The following is a 21,585-nucleotide window of genomic DNA, read 5'->3' as shown; positions in this document are numbered from 1 at the left end:
TGGTAAAAACTAAGAATCAAATAAAGTTTTAAAAATCTTATCGTCACTTAATTGAGCTTGTTGTTCCATATAGCTTGTAATCGAAACTTGAGTTGGGTGTTTTTAGAAGACAGGCCAGTTGTATCTTAAGGGAAACATTAGTTTGTATTACAAACTGAAATCCATACATATACGCTTGCTATTCTTGTTTGCAAACAAAAAATGTATAGGTTTATGGTTTTTTTTCATAAGAAAGTGTTAATTGACTTATTTATATGCTGGAGATACCAGAGTCAGTTGAAGAATCACCTGAAACAGAGTCAATTGTGCTGACAGAACTGTAAGAATGATGTGTAAATTATATGGAGGGTTTTCTAAAAATAAAAAATAACAATAAGATCATAGAAAAAGGGCTAGGAACAGTTGACATCCATGGACTGTTACTTGAAACAAATCGAAAGCCCTCCCATCCTTTTTATTTCTAAACCCAATCATCACCGTCTATCTTCACCTCATCTGCTTCGGTTCCGGCGACTTATTCGTAACCGGTGGTCACCAACATAACCCATCTTAACCATCGATGTTCACCTCTTGTCCAATTTCATTTATACAACCCTTATGGATCATAATCATCAACAAAATTGAACATTAGTTGTTGATACTAATTACACAACTTAAAAGAACAAAGCTTGAAACGGTCAGATTTACCTTACCCGACGGTTCTGAGTTCTATAGTGACCTGATTCTGAGCAAAACCATCACCTACTTGTTGGAACCGGTCAGATTTTGCTGGAACCTGTCTTTCTTCATCAGAGACCACTGAGTCGCCGCCATTGACCGTCTCTAGACGCCACTAATCTGCTGGATGACGTATCAGATCGAATCCAAACCACCATCACTTCCATAGAGGAAATTAGTACATGGCCTTTTAAATTTTTGTAGGGTTTGGGGTGGTTGTGCTAGGATGAGCGATGGTGGCCTTGGTTAGGCAAACACATGGTACAACATGAGTACTACTCCCATAAGCATAAAACATCAATTAAGCAGTAGGTACAAACACCTGATGCTCAAAGTTGTTGCAAATTATATAGTTGTATAATTATATAGTATAATGTATAATTATCATCACAATTACAAATTATCATTCACATGCGCTTAGTAACCTTGTGTCTATGTAAAGATTCTCTATATTTAATCACTCACAAACATTATATGTGTACATGCTTATTAATACAAAATTTTGCGACAACTGACAAGAAGACCATTAACTACCAAATATTATCCCTCTTTAATATTGTATAATTTGTCCAAACATATCCATTGTGTATTTTGTCTAAACATATTCAATTTGTACTATAAAGCTATGTGGTGTGGTTATAACCCAAATGATCAACACTGCCCTCCACGTCAGCACCATGTCACCTCACCCTCATCCATCAACCTAATCCACCACCTTATATGGTGTGAATCATGACCCCCACCTTATAGGGTTCGGGTTCTCAACGAAGGTTTCGCTGGGCTAGGCCAGATCCTTGTATGGGCACTTAGAGGTCCAATGGTCCCATTTCTTGCCACATGTTCTACATACCATAAGAACCGCACCTCCTTTTGACATTTGCGCCAGTGGGTCTCCAGATGCGTTCGACTCTTTAGCTTTTGAACCTGTTAATTAAAGGCGACACATAGTTTCCGTACGCAAATAGTCAATATCATTCAACCAAAAACTTTAAAGACGGTTTCCAAGAACTTAGACTCTATCGTATTTTTTTCAATGCAATACAGGCCAATATACTAACAAATTTAGAAAACCTTTAAACAATATACTATCAACAAAACAAGAGTATACAACACATAATTACGTTGCCATTTCCACAATGGCAGAAACTTGTCTCGCTTATTATGAACACTGTCAAAATCCTTTTGTTTACGAAAATGATTCAACAGTCTTGGTTCCAATCCTCTTTTGTTTACCAAAATGATAAAAGTATGTAAATATGTATGTACTCATATAGATTTATTTTGGCAAACAAGAAAGACCAAATGTAGTTTGGTGATCATTCTGAGCTTGAGTATGTACTCATATAGATTTATTTTGGCAAACAAGAAAGACCAGATGTAGTTTGGTGATCATTCTGAGCTTGAAGCAAGTTATTACCATTTTTATAAAGTCTGTTACACTTGTTAATTCATTACAGTATAGTGACCCATATGATCAGTTTCAAACTATAGTGACTTGAACGACCCATTACACAAACTTGTATGTTCCACTTTGATGACTTTAAACACAAAACTGTTGTCATAATCTAAGCAAACGTTACAAAATCGCAAAATCCATCACTTCTGAAAATGCATGAGTGGAACCAAAACCAAAACTTTATTTTCCAAAGACTTGAAGCATGCTATGATATCACTTTGAAATGAAAAGAAATCACCAAAATAAACCATACTTGATGAACTTGGTTATACTTTTAAAGATAATAACGATGAATAATGGGAATGAACCAAGCTTTGAAACCAGTTGTCAGAGTGCCTTATACTATACTGGGTTCAAACTTGCACATACAAAAGAGAGAAGTAGCATATAACTCTTGAAATAATAAAGTTTAACATTATAATATTCAAAAACTATACATGAGTTGCATTGTTACTTCCGTAGTCATCTACTTTAGTGCTTAAAAATGTAACCAAGAGCTATTCATACATTCTAAAAGATTGGCAAACTCACAGAATAAGATGATGTCACTGTCAGAACTTCAAAGATTAAACCACAGTACAAGATAAAATGCAACTTTATTAATGAACTTCTCCGAATGATCAATACAAGAACACTAGCCAGTCATCACAGATTAACAGGCTTTACAGATGAATCAAATGATTAAAACAAGAACAAAGTATTCCTCACGAATGTACGTGTGAGGGATAAGTAGATGTTTAGGGTTTTGAGAAGGAGAAAGCAATGAGAGGCGGTGCAAATGATCCCGAGGCAGAGCCCTCCTTTTATAGCACAGAACATCCAAGCCCACAAACTTAAGCAGCCCATCAAAGACATCCAAACCCAACCGGGTAAACCTCAAAGGAAAGACAAAAGGCAACGGTTATAAAATTATAATAGGAAACAAATAAAGACCAAAATGGAAAACATTTAAACTGAATAAATTATAATTTTAACATCCCCCCTCAGTTTAAATGTTTAAAACAGATTTGTAAGCCCTAAGGACTTACACATTTCGTTATGATGGCTTGGCAGCAAACCTTTTGTAAACATATCTGCAAGTTGAAACTCTGTTTTTATACCAGTTGTCTTGATAATACCAGCAGCTATTTTTTCTCTTAGGAAAAATAGGTCAATCTCGAAATGTTTCGTCTTATCATGAAATACAGGATTAGCAGCTATAGATAAAGCTGCAGTGTTGTCACACGTGAGAGTTACCGGAAGGTCAACTTTGATCTTTAATTCCCTTAAGATATTTAATAGCCACAGAATTTCACATGAAGCACTGCACATAGACCTGTACTCAGCTTCCGCCGAGGAACGAGAGACAACACTTTGTTTTTTGCTCTTCCAAGAGATTAAAGAGTTCCCAAGAAAAATACAGAACCCTGTGACAGATCTTCTACTGTCAATGCACTTAGCCCAGTCTGAATCAGCATAGGCAGATAAACTAAACGAATCACTTTGTTTAAACATGATTCCACAACCAGGTGTACTTTTTAGGTATCTCAGCAGCCTAAAGGCAATCTGAGAGTGAGCTTCGGTTGGCTTATGCATGTATTGGGACAGATAGTGAACAGCATAGGCAATGTCAGGACGCGTGTGGGAAAGATAAATGAGTTTCCCAACAAGTTTTTGATATTCAGTGATACTTAATTCCTTTAACTCTTCATTTTTACTCATTTTAGTTAAAATATGATTTTGTTCTATGGGACAGTTGACCGGTTTACATCCGCTCATCCCATATTCATTTAAAAGATCCATACAATATTTTCTTTTTGTAAGACAAATACCATCTTTGTTGTTAATGACTTCAATACCAAGAAATTATTTCAAAAAACCAAGATCTTTGATTTGAAATTCCTTTTTTAAGAAAGATTTGACTTTGTTAATTTCGTCAGAGTTGTTTCCCGTTAGCAAAATATCGTCCACATAGACTAATAAAACAGTAAACACAGAGTTATCAGACTTAACAAACATAGAATGATTACACTTAGACTGAATAAAGCCAATTTTAACAAGAACTTGAACAAGTTTTTCGTTCCACATGCGAGGAGCCTGTTTTAGGCCATATAGGGACCGTTTTAATTTGCTGACCTTATTTTTGTTATTTAAGTTTAAACCATCAGGGGAGGGGTCATATAGAAATCTTCCTTTAGGTTACCATAAAGGAAGGCATTGTTGACATCAAGTTGATAAATGGGCCAATCATTTTGCACAGAGAGACTAATAATACATCTAATTGTGACCATTTTGACAACAGGAGAAAAAGTCTCCTCAAAGTCTATGCCTTCAATTTGACTAAAGCCTTTGGCCACCAGCCTGGCTTTAAACCTATCTATTTCACCGTTTGATTTGTATTTGACTTTGTAAACCCATTTACTCCCAATGGGTTTCTTCCCATTTGGAAGATCAACAATTTCCCAAGTATCATTACTATATAAAGCAGAGAGTTCATCATTCATTGCATCTATCCACCTTTTATCTTTACATGCTTATTTATAGTTAATGGGTTCCGAGGTCTTATTTAAGTTGGCCGCAAAGCACATATTTTCACTAGATAGATTTGCATAGTTAACAACCTTATTATAACTATATTTAGCATTTCCAACAATGAAATCATTGAACCTCTTAGGGGCAGACACATGTCTAGTGGACTTTCTAAGGTTAGATTGGTTACCCTTAGGAAGGACTGATTCGTCATGCGTACCACTGGACTCAACCCTCACAGACTCACTTTGAGACTCACTATGGTGCTGAACATTAGCCATGTCATCAGAGGTGAATGACTGCTGAGCGTCAGCAACATCAACTAACTCATTTGAGCTACTGTGTTGTTGTATCTTAGGTACAGAATCAGACAACTCCTTCTCTTCATCATTGGGATTTGTATCACTTGAGGACTCATAGATGTCAACAAAAATTCGAATGATTCAAAAAAATTGTTTTGTCTAGGTCAACTTCAGAAAATAGTTTGGTTTTGAAAGGAAAAACAGTTTCATAAAAGCTGACATCTCGTGAGAAGGAGAATGTCCTTTGATCCAAACTCCAGAGTTTGTATCCCTTTTTTAGATTTGAGTAACCCATAAAGACACATCGTTCAGCTCTCTCTTCAAGTTTATCAATATTAGTTAAAATAGTAAAATAACATAGACATCCAAAGACTTTCAAGTGATCAAGAGAAGGTTTAAACCCATAAAGTAATTCATAAGGGGTTTTACCACCTAAGACAGAGGAGGGAGTCCTGTTAATCAAATAAGCAGCAGTGAGGACACATTCAGACTAGAACCTTAAAGGAATACTAGATTGAATCAATAAAGCCCTTGTAACATTCAGAAGGTGCCTATGTTTTCTTTCAGCAATCCCATTTTGTTGGGGAGTGTAAGTACACGATGTTTGATGGATAATCCCATGAATTTTAACAAACTTTTCCATTTGAGAGTTAATAAATTCAGACCCATTGTCACTTCTAAAAACTTTGACTTTTGTTTCAAACTCAGTTAAAATCAGATCATAGAAACTTTTAATATTTTCAAATACTTCAGTTTTGGATTTCATTAGGTAGACCCAGACTGATCTGGAGTAGTCGTCTACAATAGTTAGGAAAAATTTATACCCATCAAGACTAGGTCATTTGTATGGACCCCAAACATCAAGATGAACAAGGTCACCTACCCTTTTAGATTTATGGTCACTTAAAGGAAAAGGAATTCTATGCTGTTTGGCCTTATGACAAGTGTCACATGGTTCAATTTGACCTGATTCATTTTTAAGATTTAGAACCTGAAGGACTTGGTCTGAGGGATGACCAAGTCTGGAATGCCAAAGCTTTATTGTTTCACTCTTATTAAAACAAGCAATAACAGGTATACTAGAGTTACCACAGAAATAGAGCCCATCAGTTTGCCTACCAATCACCAGGTTTTTCTTTAAGGATACATCCTGAATATAACAATTATGTTCGTCAAAAACAACTTTAAGTTTGTTATCTTTAGCAAGTTTGTGAACAGAGATAAGATTCACACAATATTCAGGAACAACGAAGACATCTTTCAAAATCACATCTTCAGACAGTTTAAAACATCCTATTTGTTTAACTTTAGCATTGGTTCCATTTGGGTGTTTAATAGTAATATCATACTCAGACACATCAACAAGATTAAACATGTTGTCATTTTTCAACCATGTGTTGATTAGCCCCCGAATTAACGATCCATTTTAGCTTATTTAGATGGAAAAAACTCGAGTTAAAACAATAGGTGTTTTTATATGACCCTAGAGAAGTGAAAGCATTATAGCACTTACCACTCATATTAGATTTGTGAGGGTCTTCCAACTTATTTTCATTTAGAAGGCCTAGCAACTTAGAAAACTGATCAGCAGTTAAAGCATTCAAGGAGGAATTAACAGGTTGATCATTCATAGCATTGGCAACAGAGTTATTAGCAGACAAGTTGGTTTTCGGCCATTGAGAGTTGCTTTGATTTGATTTGTTTCTATAATTTGATGGATAGCCATGAAGTTCAAAACACTTTTTAATCACATGACCAACCTTGTTACAGTGAGTGCATTTCAAGTTGGGATTAGGTCCTTTGTTAAAATGTTTTTTGTTGTCATTATATTGTGTTGCCTTGGCCACAAAACCAACATTTGGTGTTTTTGAGGATTTATTTGAATCTCTGTGAGATTCTTCTCTAGAGATGACATAAAAAGCAGTTTTAACAGTTGGTAAAGGATCCCCAGTTAACAGGTTTGTTCTAACAGGTTGATAAATGTTATCTAATCCCATTAGAAACTGCATAAGTTTGATCAATTGACTGAACTCATTGTATTTAGATGAAGCATCACAAGTACAGGAAGGCAATTGAACCATGGCATCAAATTGTTTCCACATAGTGTTGAGTCTATGATAATATTCAGAGACACTAATGCTATTTTGGCTAACACAATTAATCTTTTGGTATAACCCAAACACAACCGACCCATCAACCCTATCATAGGTGTCTTTTAGGTCACTCCAGACTTCACTAGCAAGGCTAGAGTAAACTTGACCAACATATAATTCCTCAGAGACAGAATTGAGAATCCAAGTTAAGACAACAGAATTACACCTATCCCATTGACTTGCTAACACATCATCTTTAGTGGACTTGGTGCAAGTGCCATTTATAAACCCAAGCTTGTTTTTAGCAGTTAAAGCAAGTTTCATAGCATTTGACCAAACCACATAATTCTCAGTTCCTTTAAGTTTAATATTGACAATAGAAAGGCTACTAGAGTCACTAGCATGAAGATATAACGGATCACTAGCATCCAATATACTAACCAAGGTGACAGATGATTCACCTTGTTTTTCTGTATCAGGCATGATAGCACACAACCACAATAAGGCAAATAAACACAAGAGCAGTAACAGCAAATGAACCAGTCACAATCAGAAAATAAATAAACACTGAATCAGTAGCAGCACAGCAAAAAAGAAACAAACAGAGGCAAGAGACAAAAAAGGTCAGAGACGAAGCGAAGCCTGAACAGAGGTCCGATCAGAGGTTCATCACTCAAAAGGTGCCTCCGTAGACAGTATTCAGGGAGCTTAAAGACGTGGACAAATGCAACAGAGTGGACCCTCTCTGTATCCCAAATCAAACCGGTCTCACCTAAAAACCCGGTATCAATATTCCTAGACACAAACAGTAAGAATGATGCAGGCAAAGAAAAAAAGAACAAAAAAGGAAAGATCTCATAGTGGGTGCGTGTGAAGTCCAGAGAATCAAGACTTGTAACCTTCACTTAGGGTTATAAGAGCTTGATCAGAAGACAGAAGACCAGGTCTGTTGGTTTGCCCTAAAAGGGACCAACAAGAAATTCTTCAAGCAATCCGATGAGAAAACCCTAAAAATTAGGGTTTCGTATATCCAACAGCAGCGCAGCAACCACGATCAAAAAAGGATCATGGAAACGGAGAGTGCAGCGGAAGATCACCAGAGCACCAAATTAACCTTGGGGCTCTGATACCATGTCAGAACTTCAAAGATTCAACCACAGTACAAGATAAAATGCAACTTTATTAATGAACTTCTCCGAATGATCAATACAAGAACACTAGCCAGTCATCACAGATTAACAGGCTTTACAGATGAATCAAATGATTAAAACAAGAACAAAGTATTCCTCACGAATGTACGTGTGAAGGATAAGTAGATGTTTAGGGTTTTGAGAAGGAGAAAGCAATGAGAGGCGGTGCACATGATCCCGAGGCAGAGCTGTAACACCTCGAAATTTTGTGTCCAATAATGTATTGACACGTGTCTTGAGTTGACACGTGGCAATTAATATTAAATAAAGGACTAAAATTGACAAACCTTGAAAGTATGTAAATTCGAGGGTTATAAATGTCAAACAAGGGTAAGTATACTGTATAGTAACCCTAAACGATGCTTGTACCTTCAAACGAATAAATCATGGATCGTACGGAAGCGAAACGCGGAAGAAAGTGAGAGATTTCAAGCTGCGGGGGTTAACTGTGTCAACATGTTTAATTATACCTCTGAGTGACCCTTTGACGTACCCGAGGCTTTGTAACAGTAAAATACGCTCACTAGAATGTACTATATAAATTCCGCGAAGTTCCGTTTTAAAACGAGAAAGATATGATCAAATTCGTACGAGAAGGGTTAAAAGCGTCAACAATGAAAGTCAAGGCTTTCCGAATAATTAACAAGATAACCGGGGACTTAACAATGCGGGTAAATAACACGAGGCCCTTAGTTGTAAATAATCAAGGGCCAAATCGCAAAGTTACCCCTTCAAACCCGAAAGGTCAGGTTATTAATTACCAAAGATTTCATTATTAATTGCAAAGATTTCGCAATGATTATATAAGATTTAGAAATCTTGAAAATTTAACCTAACGCGGGCCGCGTAAGAGATATGGTTAAGTTAACGCGGGCCGCGAGCCATCTGTTTATACGCGTCCTGATATTAGAACTCAGGCGACCCGCGACCAAGATACATGAAACCTTAACGCGGGCCGCGTGGGACACACAGATGCAGAATGTATGGGCAGATTCAATGATTTGGCTTCAAACGATATTGTGAACAATCAATGAAGCATGGGTGCCCCCTACTCGACCCATAGAACCTTAGGCCACCTGCCCATCATCCATACTCACTTGTAGGCTGAGTTGTAAAGATCTTAAAGCCATTCTTGCACTATAAATAGGCCTATGATATGCATAAGTTCATCACACTTCAAAACACATTCTCTTGATCATTTCTGAAGCTCCCAAGTCTTCTTCTAGCATTCCAAATCGTGCTCAAGCTTCTGTAAGTTGTTTAGAACATTTATGGTTTAGTTTTGCTTAGTTAAATAGCTAAAAATCAAACCGTCGTAACCACGGTTTGACTTCGAGATGAGTTCTCAATGGCTCAGTCCTAGCTCGAATCAAAAGTAGCTATGTGTTGGTATTTATGTGGGTAATAAACCCCTAAAAGGGTTCCCACTGATCACCACTCTAACTAGTTCAAATGTCGAGTCAAACGTATACTTAAAAAGTCAACAGAAAGCTATTTTTGCGATTCTTGCATAAGCTGTAATATAAATGATATGAAACCTGTTTGAATACTCATAAAACATGATATTAAGTATATAAACTTGTCTAAACTCGTTTGATTCGGCCATTTGCCATATTGACCCGGTTCGGAGCCGAATGTCGCAAAGGTTTGACTTTTGCTTTGACTTCAATTCTGACCCGCTTTAGTGCAATGTAGATATGCCTTAGGACTCTCTTAGGACCAGGTCACGTGATAGTTTCACCCTCTGTGACCGGTTCGTGGTTTGTCCGAGTCTTTTACGCATTTCCGTTAATTACTTAAAAGTTGACCGTAACGCCCTTTTTAAAATAAAACGAGTATTTCGGACACGTGAAGGGACCATAACCTTGCTTACTAAATTCTAAGCATGTCCCTAAAGTTTCACGCCAATCCGAGGTCTAGAATGGGAGTTATGCTAAATAGCGCATTTATAAGAAACTTTTGTAATAAACGGCGCAATTAGCATAACGCCTACCTAAACCAAGATTTCGTCACCAAAACTTTTACTCACTGTAGTAAAATAATATTTTGGGATTTTTAATTAATTTTAACCTGCTCATAACCTGCGGTTATGGCTACGGTTCGGTAAATACCGAATATGCCCTTTTCGGCCAAAACTTGAGATCTACAAGGTCTTTTGACCCGATTCCAGTTGCTACTGATTTTAATTAATAAACAAAGTATTTTAGACTTATTAAACTGATCGGGAAACTCAGGTTTCCTGTAGAACTCAGAAAGCCCTTTTAAAGTCTTTAAAATGACCGGAAAACCCCTACGGGGCGTATAATAAACTAAAACTCGTTACGGGCATTATGGAAGGTATCCTACTGATACCACAACCTCTTTAAAGTATATTAACTTAGGGAATCAGTGTAGGACTCCCACGAATACCCGTTGCGCCTATTGCGCGCACGGTTCGGCTTATGTAACTAGTCTACATAAATTAGCCGATACGGGTCAAACCATATCATTTTGACCCCAAGATTCAGAATGTGATTATTAAACCCGTTTAAAACAAGTCTCCGAACTTGTTGGGTCAGAATCACATTCCATTCTCGGTTTTCGCCTTTCACGCGATTAAACCGTATCTATCCCTCGAAACTAACCGGTCTAGGCTACGGCTAATATAAAGACCCGTTAGGATTCTAATAGGTTATTTTAAAACCTTCGTTCCAGAATAGGAGCCCCAGTAAAAGATATCTGTGATTTAACCGATTAAGGACAATACTTGCAAAGGTAAATACTTTTAACTTATTTTCCCTTATACGGGCTTGGGTTACGATATATAAAATACCGCTTGATTGAGCATCAAATCTTCCAACCCTTAGGTGGTTAATTGAATAATTTGATCGGCTCATTTAAACAGTCTTGTTACTTAAAAGCCTTTGGGGGGTTAATGACCATGTCCCGGATATCCTTGGCATCATTCGAAGAAATGGCCACGACCTTGACAGTCGGGTGTAGGCGTACACCCGGTATTATGTCTATATTATTAAAAGACGTAGCCGATGGTTTACCCACCTCGGTTTTACGCAATGTGGTGTGTCTATTGATCTTTAACCCGGACTAGATCCGGGCTACTGAACGCAAAGAAGGAACATGTAATTCGTTCACAAGATTATAACTTTAAATAATTCTCCCAAGTTATAAAAGAATTTGTGCCTCGTGCATTCAAATCAATTTTAATAAACATTTTTCAAAAGTGTCGGTTGATTGTATTTACCAGTGTAAACTGACGTATTTTCCCAAAAAGATTAAGTGCAGGTACTACACGTAATCGGCTGCCAATAGCTCCTTAGCATCTTAAGAAGTGTCGCAAGCTTTGATGTCTTATCTGATGAACAACATTTTTATTTATTTTGATCCCTCCTGTGGAAACTATTCAACTACTTGTGATACATTTGATATTACAGTAAATGGTTGGATAACATTTATCTTTATGCTTCCGCTGTGCATTTATATATTGTGGTTTGACTATATTGTTGCCAACTACGTCACGATAATCCCCTACCGGGCCCACCGGTGATACACGTGGAAATCGGGGTGTGACAGGTTGGTATCAGAGCCAACATTGAGTGAATTAAACACTATCCTAATGTGTTTAATCTCAGTGACACAATTGCACAAACTTGAGTCTAGACAAGAACATAGGACAAATTCGAATTGTTATTCCAAGTTTGTCTTTTTCTTTTATTATTGTTATTTAAAGTTTTGAAAGTAGGAAATATGCCGCCAGTGATTTTCCGAGGAAGAGGAAGGGGAAGAAGAGGCAGAGGAAAGATCATTACTCACCACGATCACGAAGCTGGACCTTCAAATACGCAAGCTCCTTCGACCACAAGGAGTGAAGAACCGCAAAGGCGAAGAGACCTTTATGAACCTGCGAGGCATTCCACCTCGCATAGCTCGACGCCATCGTACCGGCACTCATTCGGGCCAAATTCCGAAAATGATCCCAACAACCCGCAACCCTCCTACATACCTCTACAGCGTTCGGTATCACACCGAAATTTTGACGACCCTACTCCATACTTCAGAGGTCAGTTTAATCCAGCTGACTACATCCAGGAACCTTCAGGCTTTGTTCCGTTAGGACCACAAGATCACTTCTCCGAAGATCATATGGACGAGGATACTGATCCGACAGAACCTGCTCGTGGTACGCCCACGCATCCAATAGAAATCTCTGATGGGTCATCCTTTCATGGTACACCCTATCAGGGACCAGATAGCTTCATGGCGTTGTTTAATCAACACGAGTGGTACCACACGCCACAGACATCACAACAGCCGCAACATCCGCAAGATCCCTCCGAGGATCCCCGTTTCGTGGCAGTTACGCCACCACCTCCGCCACCGGTACAGCCAGTAATGCCTGACCCGCCAAGGCGTAGGAGGAAAAATGCTCGTATGTCCACCCGAGGAGGGGAATTTCACTTCAGCACCCCTCGACACTCTAGTAGTAGCCACTATCCACCACTACAAGAAGAAGGACCTTCAAGTCCTGTACAGGAGGCGAACTCCGCACCAGCTGCACCAACTTCGCCACCATTTGGGTATGACCACCCAATACCTGCATACATGGGTCCATCGGCTTACAACCCGTTCGAACCGTCATCACAAGCACATTACAACTACAACTATGAGCGTGACCCATATGTGGTAGCGGCTAGGTATAATGCCCGCTATCCCGACGGAGCTCTTGGAAACATGGGAGTACCGGACTACTCAGCTCATGGGTATCCAGCACCTCCCAGACCTCCAGTTCCGCAACAGGCGCCACAACCACGTTTCTCTCCTCTCGAACAAGAAGAAATACTCCACCGTTTGAGCCGTGTGGAAAGAGACTTCGAGGAAGAACGTAAGAGCCACCGAGGATTCCTCAAGGGCTTAGCAAACCTACTGAAGGGCAAGAAGAAGAAACGTGACCATTAGTCCTTATGTATGTTCTAATGTAATGTTTATTTTAAATAAGTCCCTGCGTGGACGTTTATCGTATTTCAGTCCCTACGTGGACTTATCTTTTAGTCCCTGCGTGGACACTTATCTTGTATTAGTCCCTGCGTGGACTTGTCACTTATTTTAAACCTCTATGTAGGTATGTACTATTTAAAAGTCCCGTTTAGGGCGGTGTGTAATCGTATTAAAATTTTGGAATGTTATATTATGAATTTCATGTTGTTATTACTATATATGAAATAAATCAAAATCATTCCTTTTAGTTTGATCTGCCTAAATAAAGAATCTTCAGAGTGAAACCTAGCCAGGTGTCTTTTAAGATCCGGCCAAGATGGTAAGACCTAATTAAAAGATTCAGATCCCCTGTTAACCTCTGTAAGCATGTTAACAATCATGGCAGATGTGATTCGTTAAAATTACACACGCCATTCTTACACAAGAATCCTTTAAAGGATTCCAAAGCCCAAATTAATGACATGATAAATCATGGGTTAAATCATCAATAAAGATGATCACTTGTTAAACATCCGTCAAGCGATGTAGTGCCTAAGGGCCGAACTATCAAACATCCGTTAGTGATGTAGTGCCTACGGGCCATAATTGCTGTCATAACAAGACAAAAGACAGTGGTGGTTTATGACTCCCTGTCAGAAGAGGGTAAAAGAACTACGGTTCAAACCTTCATACCTTGATTCTCTGTAATCTCGGCTAATATGATAATAACGTCCTAGAGACTAGGCTTTTATGCCACTAGCAATATTAATTGTGATTAGGATAAGTATGCTCAAATCCTAAATAAAAAGTGAGTAACAAATTAACCGAATATGGTCTTCATTACCATGGTTAAGGAATTGCCATAAAAGACAATTCAATAACAAACCCCTAAATAAAAATTTTTCATTATCTTCTGCAGCAGATACAAGCTGCTATGGCGAATCCAAATGGAGAAAATAGTCACACAAGTGAAGATGAGTATGATAATGCCCAAGTAAATTTAACGGGCGCACAACTCAAGGCTCTTGTCGACAACGCTGTGCAAGCAGCTCTAGATCGACAATATACAGAATCTCGAAGCAGAACAGTTTCCAAACCACCATCAAAGCCAAAGACACACTCAAAAACCCACAGCAAACCACTATCCAAACCCAAGAAGGACGACGATAACCACTCGTCCGAGCCCAAAAAGGACGACGACCATCACTCGTCAAATGAAAACAGTGTTCGTCGGGAAAGGGAATACACTGATGCGTCCGGTGCCAGGGGCTGCACCTACAAGTACTTCGTGTCTTGTAAACCCCGAGACTTCACAGGGGAGAAGGGTGCCGTCGAATGTATGACATGGCTGGATGAGATGGACACTGTGGTGGACATCAGTGGCTGTGCGGAAAGGGATGTAGTGAAGTTTGTGTCGCAGTCGTTTCAGGGCGAGGCCCTAGCTTGGTGGAGGGCGCTGGTTCAGGCCTCGGGAAAAGCTGTGCTTTACAGCATGACGTGGGAGGAATTCGTTTCTCTCATCAAAGAAAATTACTGCCCTCAGCATGAGGTGGAGAAGATAGAGTCCGATTTTGTGTCATTGGTGATGACAAATCTGGACTGCCAGGCCTACTTAACGAGCTTCAACACGATGTCTCGATTGGTTCCATATCTAGTCACCCCGGAACCAAGGAGGATTGCTCGTTTTATCGGGGGGTTAGAACCCGCGATAAAGGCTAGTGTGAAGGCCTCTCGGCCAACGACCTTCAGGTCTGTGACTGACCTCTCTTTGTCCCTCACGATGGACGCGGTCCGACTGAGATCGTAGAGGAACAAAGAGGCCGAAAAGAGGAAGCGTGAGGATGATACCTCGCGAAGGTCGGGAAAGAAGCACCGTGGGAACGGTGATGGCAAGAGAGGAACAGAGTCGAGAAAAGATGGGCAACAACCCGGAGAGAAGCCCAAGTGCAAAAACTGCCAAAAATTCCACTTTGGGAAATGCAGGTTTGGGCCGAACTCACAGTCCCAGTCAAAGACGCATGCTTGTGGACTGTGCAAGTCCAAAGACCACAAGACTGTGGACTGTAAGAAGATTAAAGACGCGACCTGCTACAACTGTAGTGAGAAGGGGCACATCAGGAGCAACTGCCCCAAGCTCGCCAAGAAGACCGAGGAAACCAAAAAGAATAACGCTAGAGTCTTCAAAATGGATGTGAAGGAAGCGTTGCAGGACGACAACGTAATCACAGGTACTTTCCTCGTGAATAATATATTTGCAGGAGTACTTTTCGATTCAGGCGCTGATAAATCCTTTGTAGACCAAAAATTTTGCAAATTGCTGAACATGCCTATCAAAGCCCTAAATGTGAAATACGAGGTAGAGCTAGCAGACGGCACTGTAGAAACCGTCTCCACTATATTAGAGGGATGTATGATATCCATTAAGAACCATTCTTTTCCTCTATCTCTACTTCCTTTTAATCTAGCTGGTTTTGACATCGTTCTGGGTATGGACTGGTTGTCCCACAACCAGGCCCAGATCGTTTGCAATAGAAAACAAATTGTGCTAAAGACCCCGAATGGTGAATCGCTCACCATTCGAGGGGATACACAGTATGGATTGCCCGAGAACGTAACTATGCTCAAAGCTTCAAGATGCTTAAAAAGAGGCTGTGTCATCTACATGGCACAAGTGATTATCGAAGAGCCCAAACCAAGGATAGAGGACATTCCTGTCATTTCGGAGTATCCAGAAGTTTTCCCCGAAGATCTACCTGGGTTGCCACCAGATAGGCAAGTGGAATTCAGAATAGATATCATCCCTGGAGCAGCTCCTATTACTAGAGCACCCTACCGGCTAGCACCGACTGAAATGAAGGAACTGAGGACCCAGCTAGATGAACTGTTAGCAAAAGGTTTCATTAAACCGAGTTCATCTCCTTGGGGAGCACCTGTCCTGTTTGTTAAAAAGAAGGACGGATCGATGCGTCTGTGCAACGATTATCATGAACTTAATAAGGTCACGATAAAGAATAGATACCCATTGCCAAGGATCGACGATTTGTTTGATCAATTGCAAGGGGCTAGCTATTTCTCAAAGATTGACTTGTGGTCGGGCTACCATCAGCTGAAGGTCAGAGATGAAGACGTGCATAAAACAGCATTTAGGACTCGCTACGGTCACTACGAGTTCCTAGTGATGCCTTTTGGGCTCACAAATGCACCGGCTGCGTTCATGGATCTCATGAATCGCGTCTGTAAGCCGTACTTGGACAAATTCGTCATCGTATTCATCGACGACATTCTTATCTATTCAAAGAATAAAGCTGACCATGAGAAACACCTACGATGTATTCTCAAATTGCTGCATCGCGAGCAACTCTATGCCAAATTCTCTAAATGCGAATTCTGGCTACGAGAAGTCCAATTTCTTGGACATGTCGTAAGCGAGCGTGGTATCCAGGTGGATCCCGCTAAGGTAGAGGCGGTCATGAATTGGCAAGAGCCAAAGACGCCCACAGAGATCCGTAGTTTCCTGGGATTGGCAGGATACTACAGGAGATTCATTGAGAATTTCTCAAGGATTGCTGCGCCCTTAACTTCTCTAACCAAGAAGAAGGAAAAGTTTATTTGGGGCCCTAAGCAGCAAGAATCCTTTGATATTTTGAAACAAAGGCTGAGCAACGCTCCTGTGTTGACGCTACCGGAAGGTACTGAAGAGTTCGTAGTTTACTGCGACGCGTCACACACTGGCATGGGGTGTGTGCTCATGCAGAAAGGCAAAGTGATTGCCTATGCTTCAAGACAGTTAAAGGTGCACGAAAAGAATTACACCACCCATGACTTGGAGCTGGATGCCGTTGTATTCGCGCTAAAACTGTGGAGGCATTATCTATACGGAATCAAGTTTGTGATCTATTCAGATCACAAAAGCCTTCAACATTTGTTTAATCAGAAGGAGCTAAACATGAGGCAACGCCGTTGGATGGAGACCTTGAACGATTATGATTGTGAGATCAAGTACCATCCCGGCAAGGCGAATGTAGTCGCTGATGCCCTGAGCCGGAAAGAAAGGATGAAACCCATCCGCATCAATGCCAAGAGCATTGAAGTCAAGAATAACTTGATTGAAAAGATATTAGCTGCACAGCGAGAGGCTGTGTTGGAAGCTAATTATCCTAAGGAAAGGTTAGGAGTAATTGAGGAGCAGTTAACTCTTAGCAAGGATGGAATCTTGCGATTAAATGGACGAATATGCGTTCCAATCTATGGAGGATTACGAGATGTTATCCTCCAGGAAGCCCATAGTTCCAAATATTCTGTCCATCCTGGAGCAGACAAAATGTATGAGGATTTAAAGGCAAACTATTGGTGGATAGGCTTGAAAAAGTCTGTAGCCGCTTATGTAGCCAAATGCTTGACTTGTGCGCAAGTCAAGGCTGAGCATCAAAAGCCATCTGGCTTGCTACAACAGCCTGAACTTCCTGAATGGAAATGGGAGTGTGTAACTATGGATTTTATCACCAAGTTACCAAAAACAAGCAAAGGAAACGACACAATATGGGTTATAGTCGATCGACTGACTAAGTCAGCCCATTTCTTACCCATCAAGGAGACTTATAGCTCCGATACATTGGCCCAGTTATATGTTGATAAGATTGTAGCCTTACATGGTATACCTGTGTCTATTATCTCTGATCGAGATACTAGATACACGTCTCATTTCTGGAAGAGTTTCCAACAATCTTTGGGCACACGTTTGAACTTTAGTACGGCTTACCATCCTCAGACAGACGGCCAGAGTGAGCGTACTATTAAAACGTTAGAAGACATGCTGCGAGCATGTGCTATCGATTTAGGTGGTAGTTGGGATAAGAACCTACCCCTAATCGAATTCTCCTACAACAATAGCTACCATACCAGCATAAAGGCTGCGCCTTTCGAGGCATTATACGGTAGGAAGTGTAGATCGCCTGTTTGTTGGGCGGAAGTGGGAGAGGTCCAATTATCAGGACCAGAGATAGTTTTCGAGACAACGGACAAGATTGTCCAGATTCGGGAACGTCTCAAAGCTGCCCGTGATAGGCAGAAAAGCTACGCTGATCCAAAGCGTAAGGATTTTCACTTCGAGGTAGGTGAAACAGTGTTACTAAAAGTATCACCCTGGAAGGGGGTGATGCGCTTCGGTAAGAAGGGTAAACTGAGCCCGCGATACATAGGACCTTTTGAGGTTATCGAACGTGTCGGGTCAATTGCCTATAAGTTGAACTTACTAGAAGAGCTCAATGGAATTCATAATGTGTTCCACATCTTCAATCTAAAGAAGTGCTTCGCTGATGAATCATTAGTGATCCCACACACAGATGTGCATATAGATGAGAGCTTGAAGTTTGTGGAGAAGCCTTTGTCGATTGAAGACCGACAGGTGAAAAAGCTCCGAAGAAAACATGTGCCGATAGTTAAGGTTAAATGGGATGCCCGGAGAGGTCCCGAATTCACGTGGGAAGTTGAATCCACGATGAAGGAGAAATATCCCTATTTGTTTGAGTAAATCTTGCGTCGAGATTTATTTTAAGGGGGTGAGGATGTAACACCTCGAAATTTTGTGTCCAATAATGTATTGACACGTGTCTTGAGTTGACACGTGGCAATTAATATTAAATAAAGGACTAAAATTGACAAACCTTGAAAGTATGTAAATTCGAGGGTTATAAATGTCAAACAAGGGTAAGTATACTGTATAGTAACCCTAAACGATGCTTGTACCTTCAAACGAATAAATCATGGATCGTACGGAAGCGAAACGCGGAAGAAAGTGAGAGATTTCAAGCTGCGGGGGTTAACTGTGTCAACATGTTTAATTATACCTCTGAGTGACCCTTTGACGTACCCGAGGCTTTGTAACAGTAAAATACGCTCACTAGAATGTACTATATAAATTCCGCGAAGTTCCGTTTTAAAACGAGAAAGATATGATCAAATTCGTAATGCGGGTAAATAACAGAGGCCCTTAGTTGTAAATAATCAAGGGCCAAATCGCAAAGTTACCCCTTCAAACCCGAAAGGTCAGGTTATTAATTACCAAAGATTTCATTATTAATTGCAAAGATTTCGCAATGATTATAAAAGATTTAGAAATCTTGAAAATTTAACCTAACGCGGGCCGCATAAGAGATATGGTTAAGTTAACGCGGCCGCGAGCCATCTGTTTATACGCGTCCTGATATTAGAACTCAGGCGACCCGCGACCAAGATACATGAAACCTTAACGCGGGCCGCGTGGGACACACAGATGCAGAATGTATGGGCAGATTCAATGATTTGGCTTCAAAACGATATTGGGAACAATCAATGAAGCATGGGTGCCCCCTACTCAACCCATAGAACCTTAGGCCACCTGCCCATCATCCATACTCACTTGTAGGCTGAGTTGTAAAGATCTTAAAGCCATTCTTGCACTATAAATAGGCTTATGATATGCATAAGTTCATCACACTTCAAAACACATTCTCTTGATCATTTCTGAAGCTCCCAAGTCTTCTTCTAGCATTCCAAATCGTGCTCAAGCTTCTGTAAGTTGTTTAGAACATTTATGGTTTAGTTTTGCTTAGTTAAATAGCTAAAAATCAAACCGTCGTAACCACGGTTTAACTTCGAGATGAGTTCTCAATGGCTCAGTCCTAGCTCGAATCAAAAGTAGCTATGTGTTGGTATTTATGTGGGTAATAAACCCCTAAAAGGGTTCCCACTGATCACCACTCTAACTAGTTCAAATGTCGAGTCAAACGTATACTTAAAAAGTCAACAGAAAGCTATTTTTGCGATTCTTGCATAAGCTGTAATATAAATGATATGAAACCTGTTTGAATACTCATAAAACATGATATTAAGTATATAAACTTGTCTAAACTCGTTTGATTTGGCCATTTGCCATATTGACCCGGTTCGGAGCCGAATGTCGCAAAGGTTTGACTTTTGCTTTGACTTCAATTCTGACCCGTTTTAGTGCAATGTAGATATGCCTTAGGACTCTCTTAGGACCAGGTCACGTGATGGTTTCACCCTCTGTGACCGGTTCGTGGTTTGTCCGAGTCTTTTACGCATTTCCGTTAATTACTTAAAAGTTGACCGTAACGCCTTTTTTAAACTAAAACAAGTATTTCGGACACGTGAAGGGACCATAACCTTGCTTACTAAATTCTAAGCATGTCCCTAAAGTTTCACGCCAATCCGAGGTCTAGAATGGGAGTTATGCTAAATAGCGCATTTATAAGAAACTTTTGTAATAAACGGCGCAATTAGCATAACGCCTACCTAAACCAAGATTTCGTCACCAAAACTTTTACTCACTGTAGTAAAATAATATTTTGGGATTTTTAAAGATTTTTAATTAATTTTAACATGCTCATAACCTGCGGTTATGGCTACGGTTCGGTAAATACCGAATATGCCCTTTTCGGCCAAAACTTGAGATCTAGAAGGTCTTTTGACCCGATTCCAGTTGCTACTGATTTTAATTAATAAATAAAGTATTTTAGACTTATTAAACTAATCGGGAAACTCAGGTTTCCTGTAGAACTCAGAAAGCCCTTTTAAAGTCTTTAAAATGACCGGAAAACCCCTACGGGGCGTATAATAAACTAAAACTCGTTACGGGCATTATGGAAGGTATCCTACTGATACCACAACCTCTTTAAAGTATATTAACTTAGGGAATCAGTGTAGGACTCCCACGAATACCCGTTGCGCCTATTGCGCGCACGGTTCGGCTTATGTAACTAGTCTACATAAATTAGCCGATACGGGTCAAACCATATCATTTTGACCCCAAGATTCAGAATGTGATTATTAAACCCGTTTAAAACAAGTCTCCGAACTTGTTGGGTCAGAATCACATTCCATTCTCGGTTTTCGCCTTTCACGCGATTAAACCGTATCTATCCCTCGAAACTAACCGGTCTAGGCTACGGCTAATATAAAGACCCGTTAGGATTCTAATAGGTTATTTTAAAACCTTCGTTCCAGAATAGGAGCCCCAGTAAAAGATATCTGTGATTTAACCGATTAAGGACAATACTTGCAAAGGTAAATACTTTTAACTTATTTTCCCTTATACGGGCTTGGGTTACGGTATATAAAATACCGCTTGATTGAGCATCAAATCTTCCATCGCTTAGGTGGTTAATTGAATAATTTGATCGGCTCATTTAAACAGTCTTGTTACTTAAAAGCCTTTGGGGGGTTAATGACCATGTCCCGGATATCCTTGGCATCATTCGAAGAAATGGCCACGACCTTGACAGTCGGGTGTAGGCGTACACCCGGTATTATGTCTATATTATTAAAAGACGTAGCCGATGGTTTACCAG

The 21,585-nt window shown here is 39.9% G+C and overlaps 1 pseudogene; it reads right to left on the bottom strand.

Moving 5' to 3' along the window:
- Nucleotides 1–1,447: 1,447 nt before the first annotated feature.
- LOC110933600 overlaps nt 1,448–21,585 on the bottom strand; it is a 36,504-nt pseudogene continuing 16,366 nt past the window's right edge.

Source organism: Helianthus annuus, chromosome 4, assembly GCF_002127325.2.
Source record: "Helianthus annuus cultivar XRQ/B chromosome 4, HanXRQr2.0-SUNRISE, whole genome shotgun sequence".
In the NCBI taxonomy this organism is placed as follows: Eukaryota; Viridiplantae; Streptophyta; class Magnoliopsida; order Asterales; family Asteraceae; genus Helianthus; species Helianthus annuus.
This window is presented reverse-complemented; position numbering and strand designations above follow the sequence as displayed.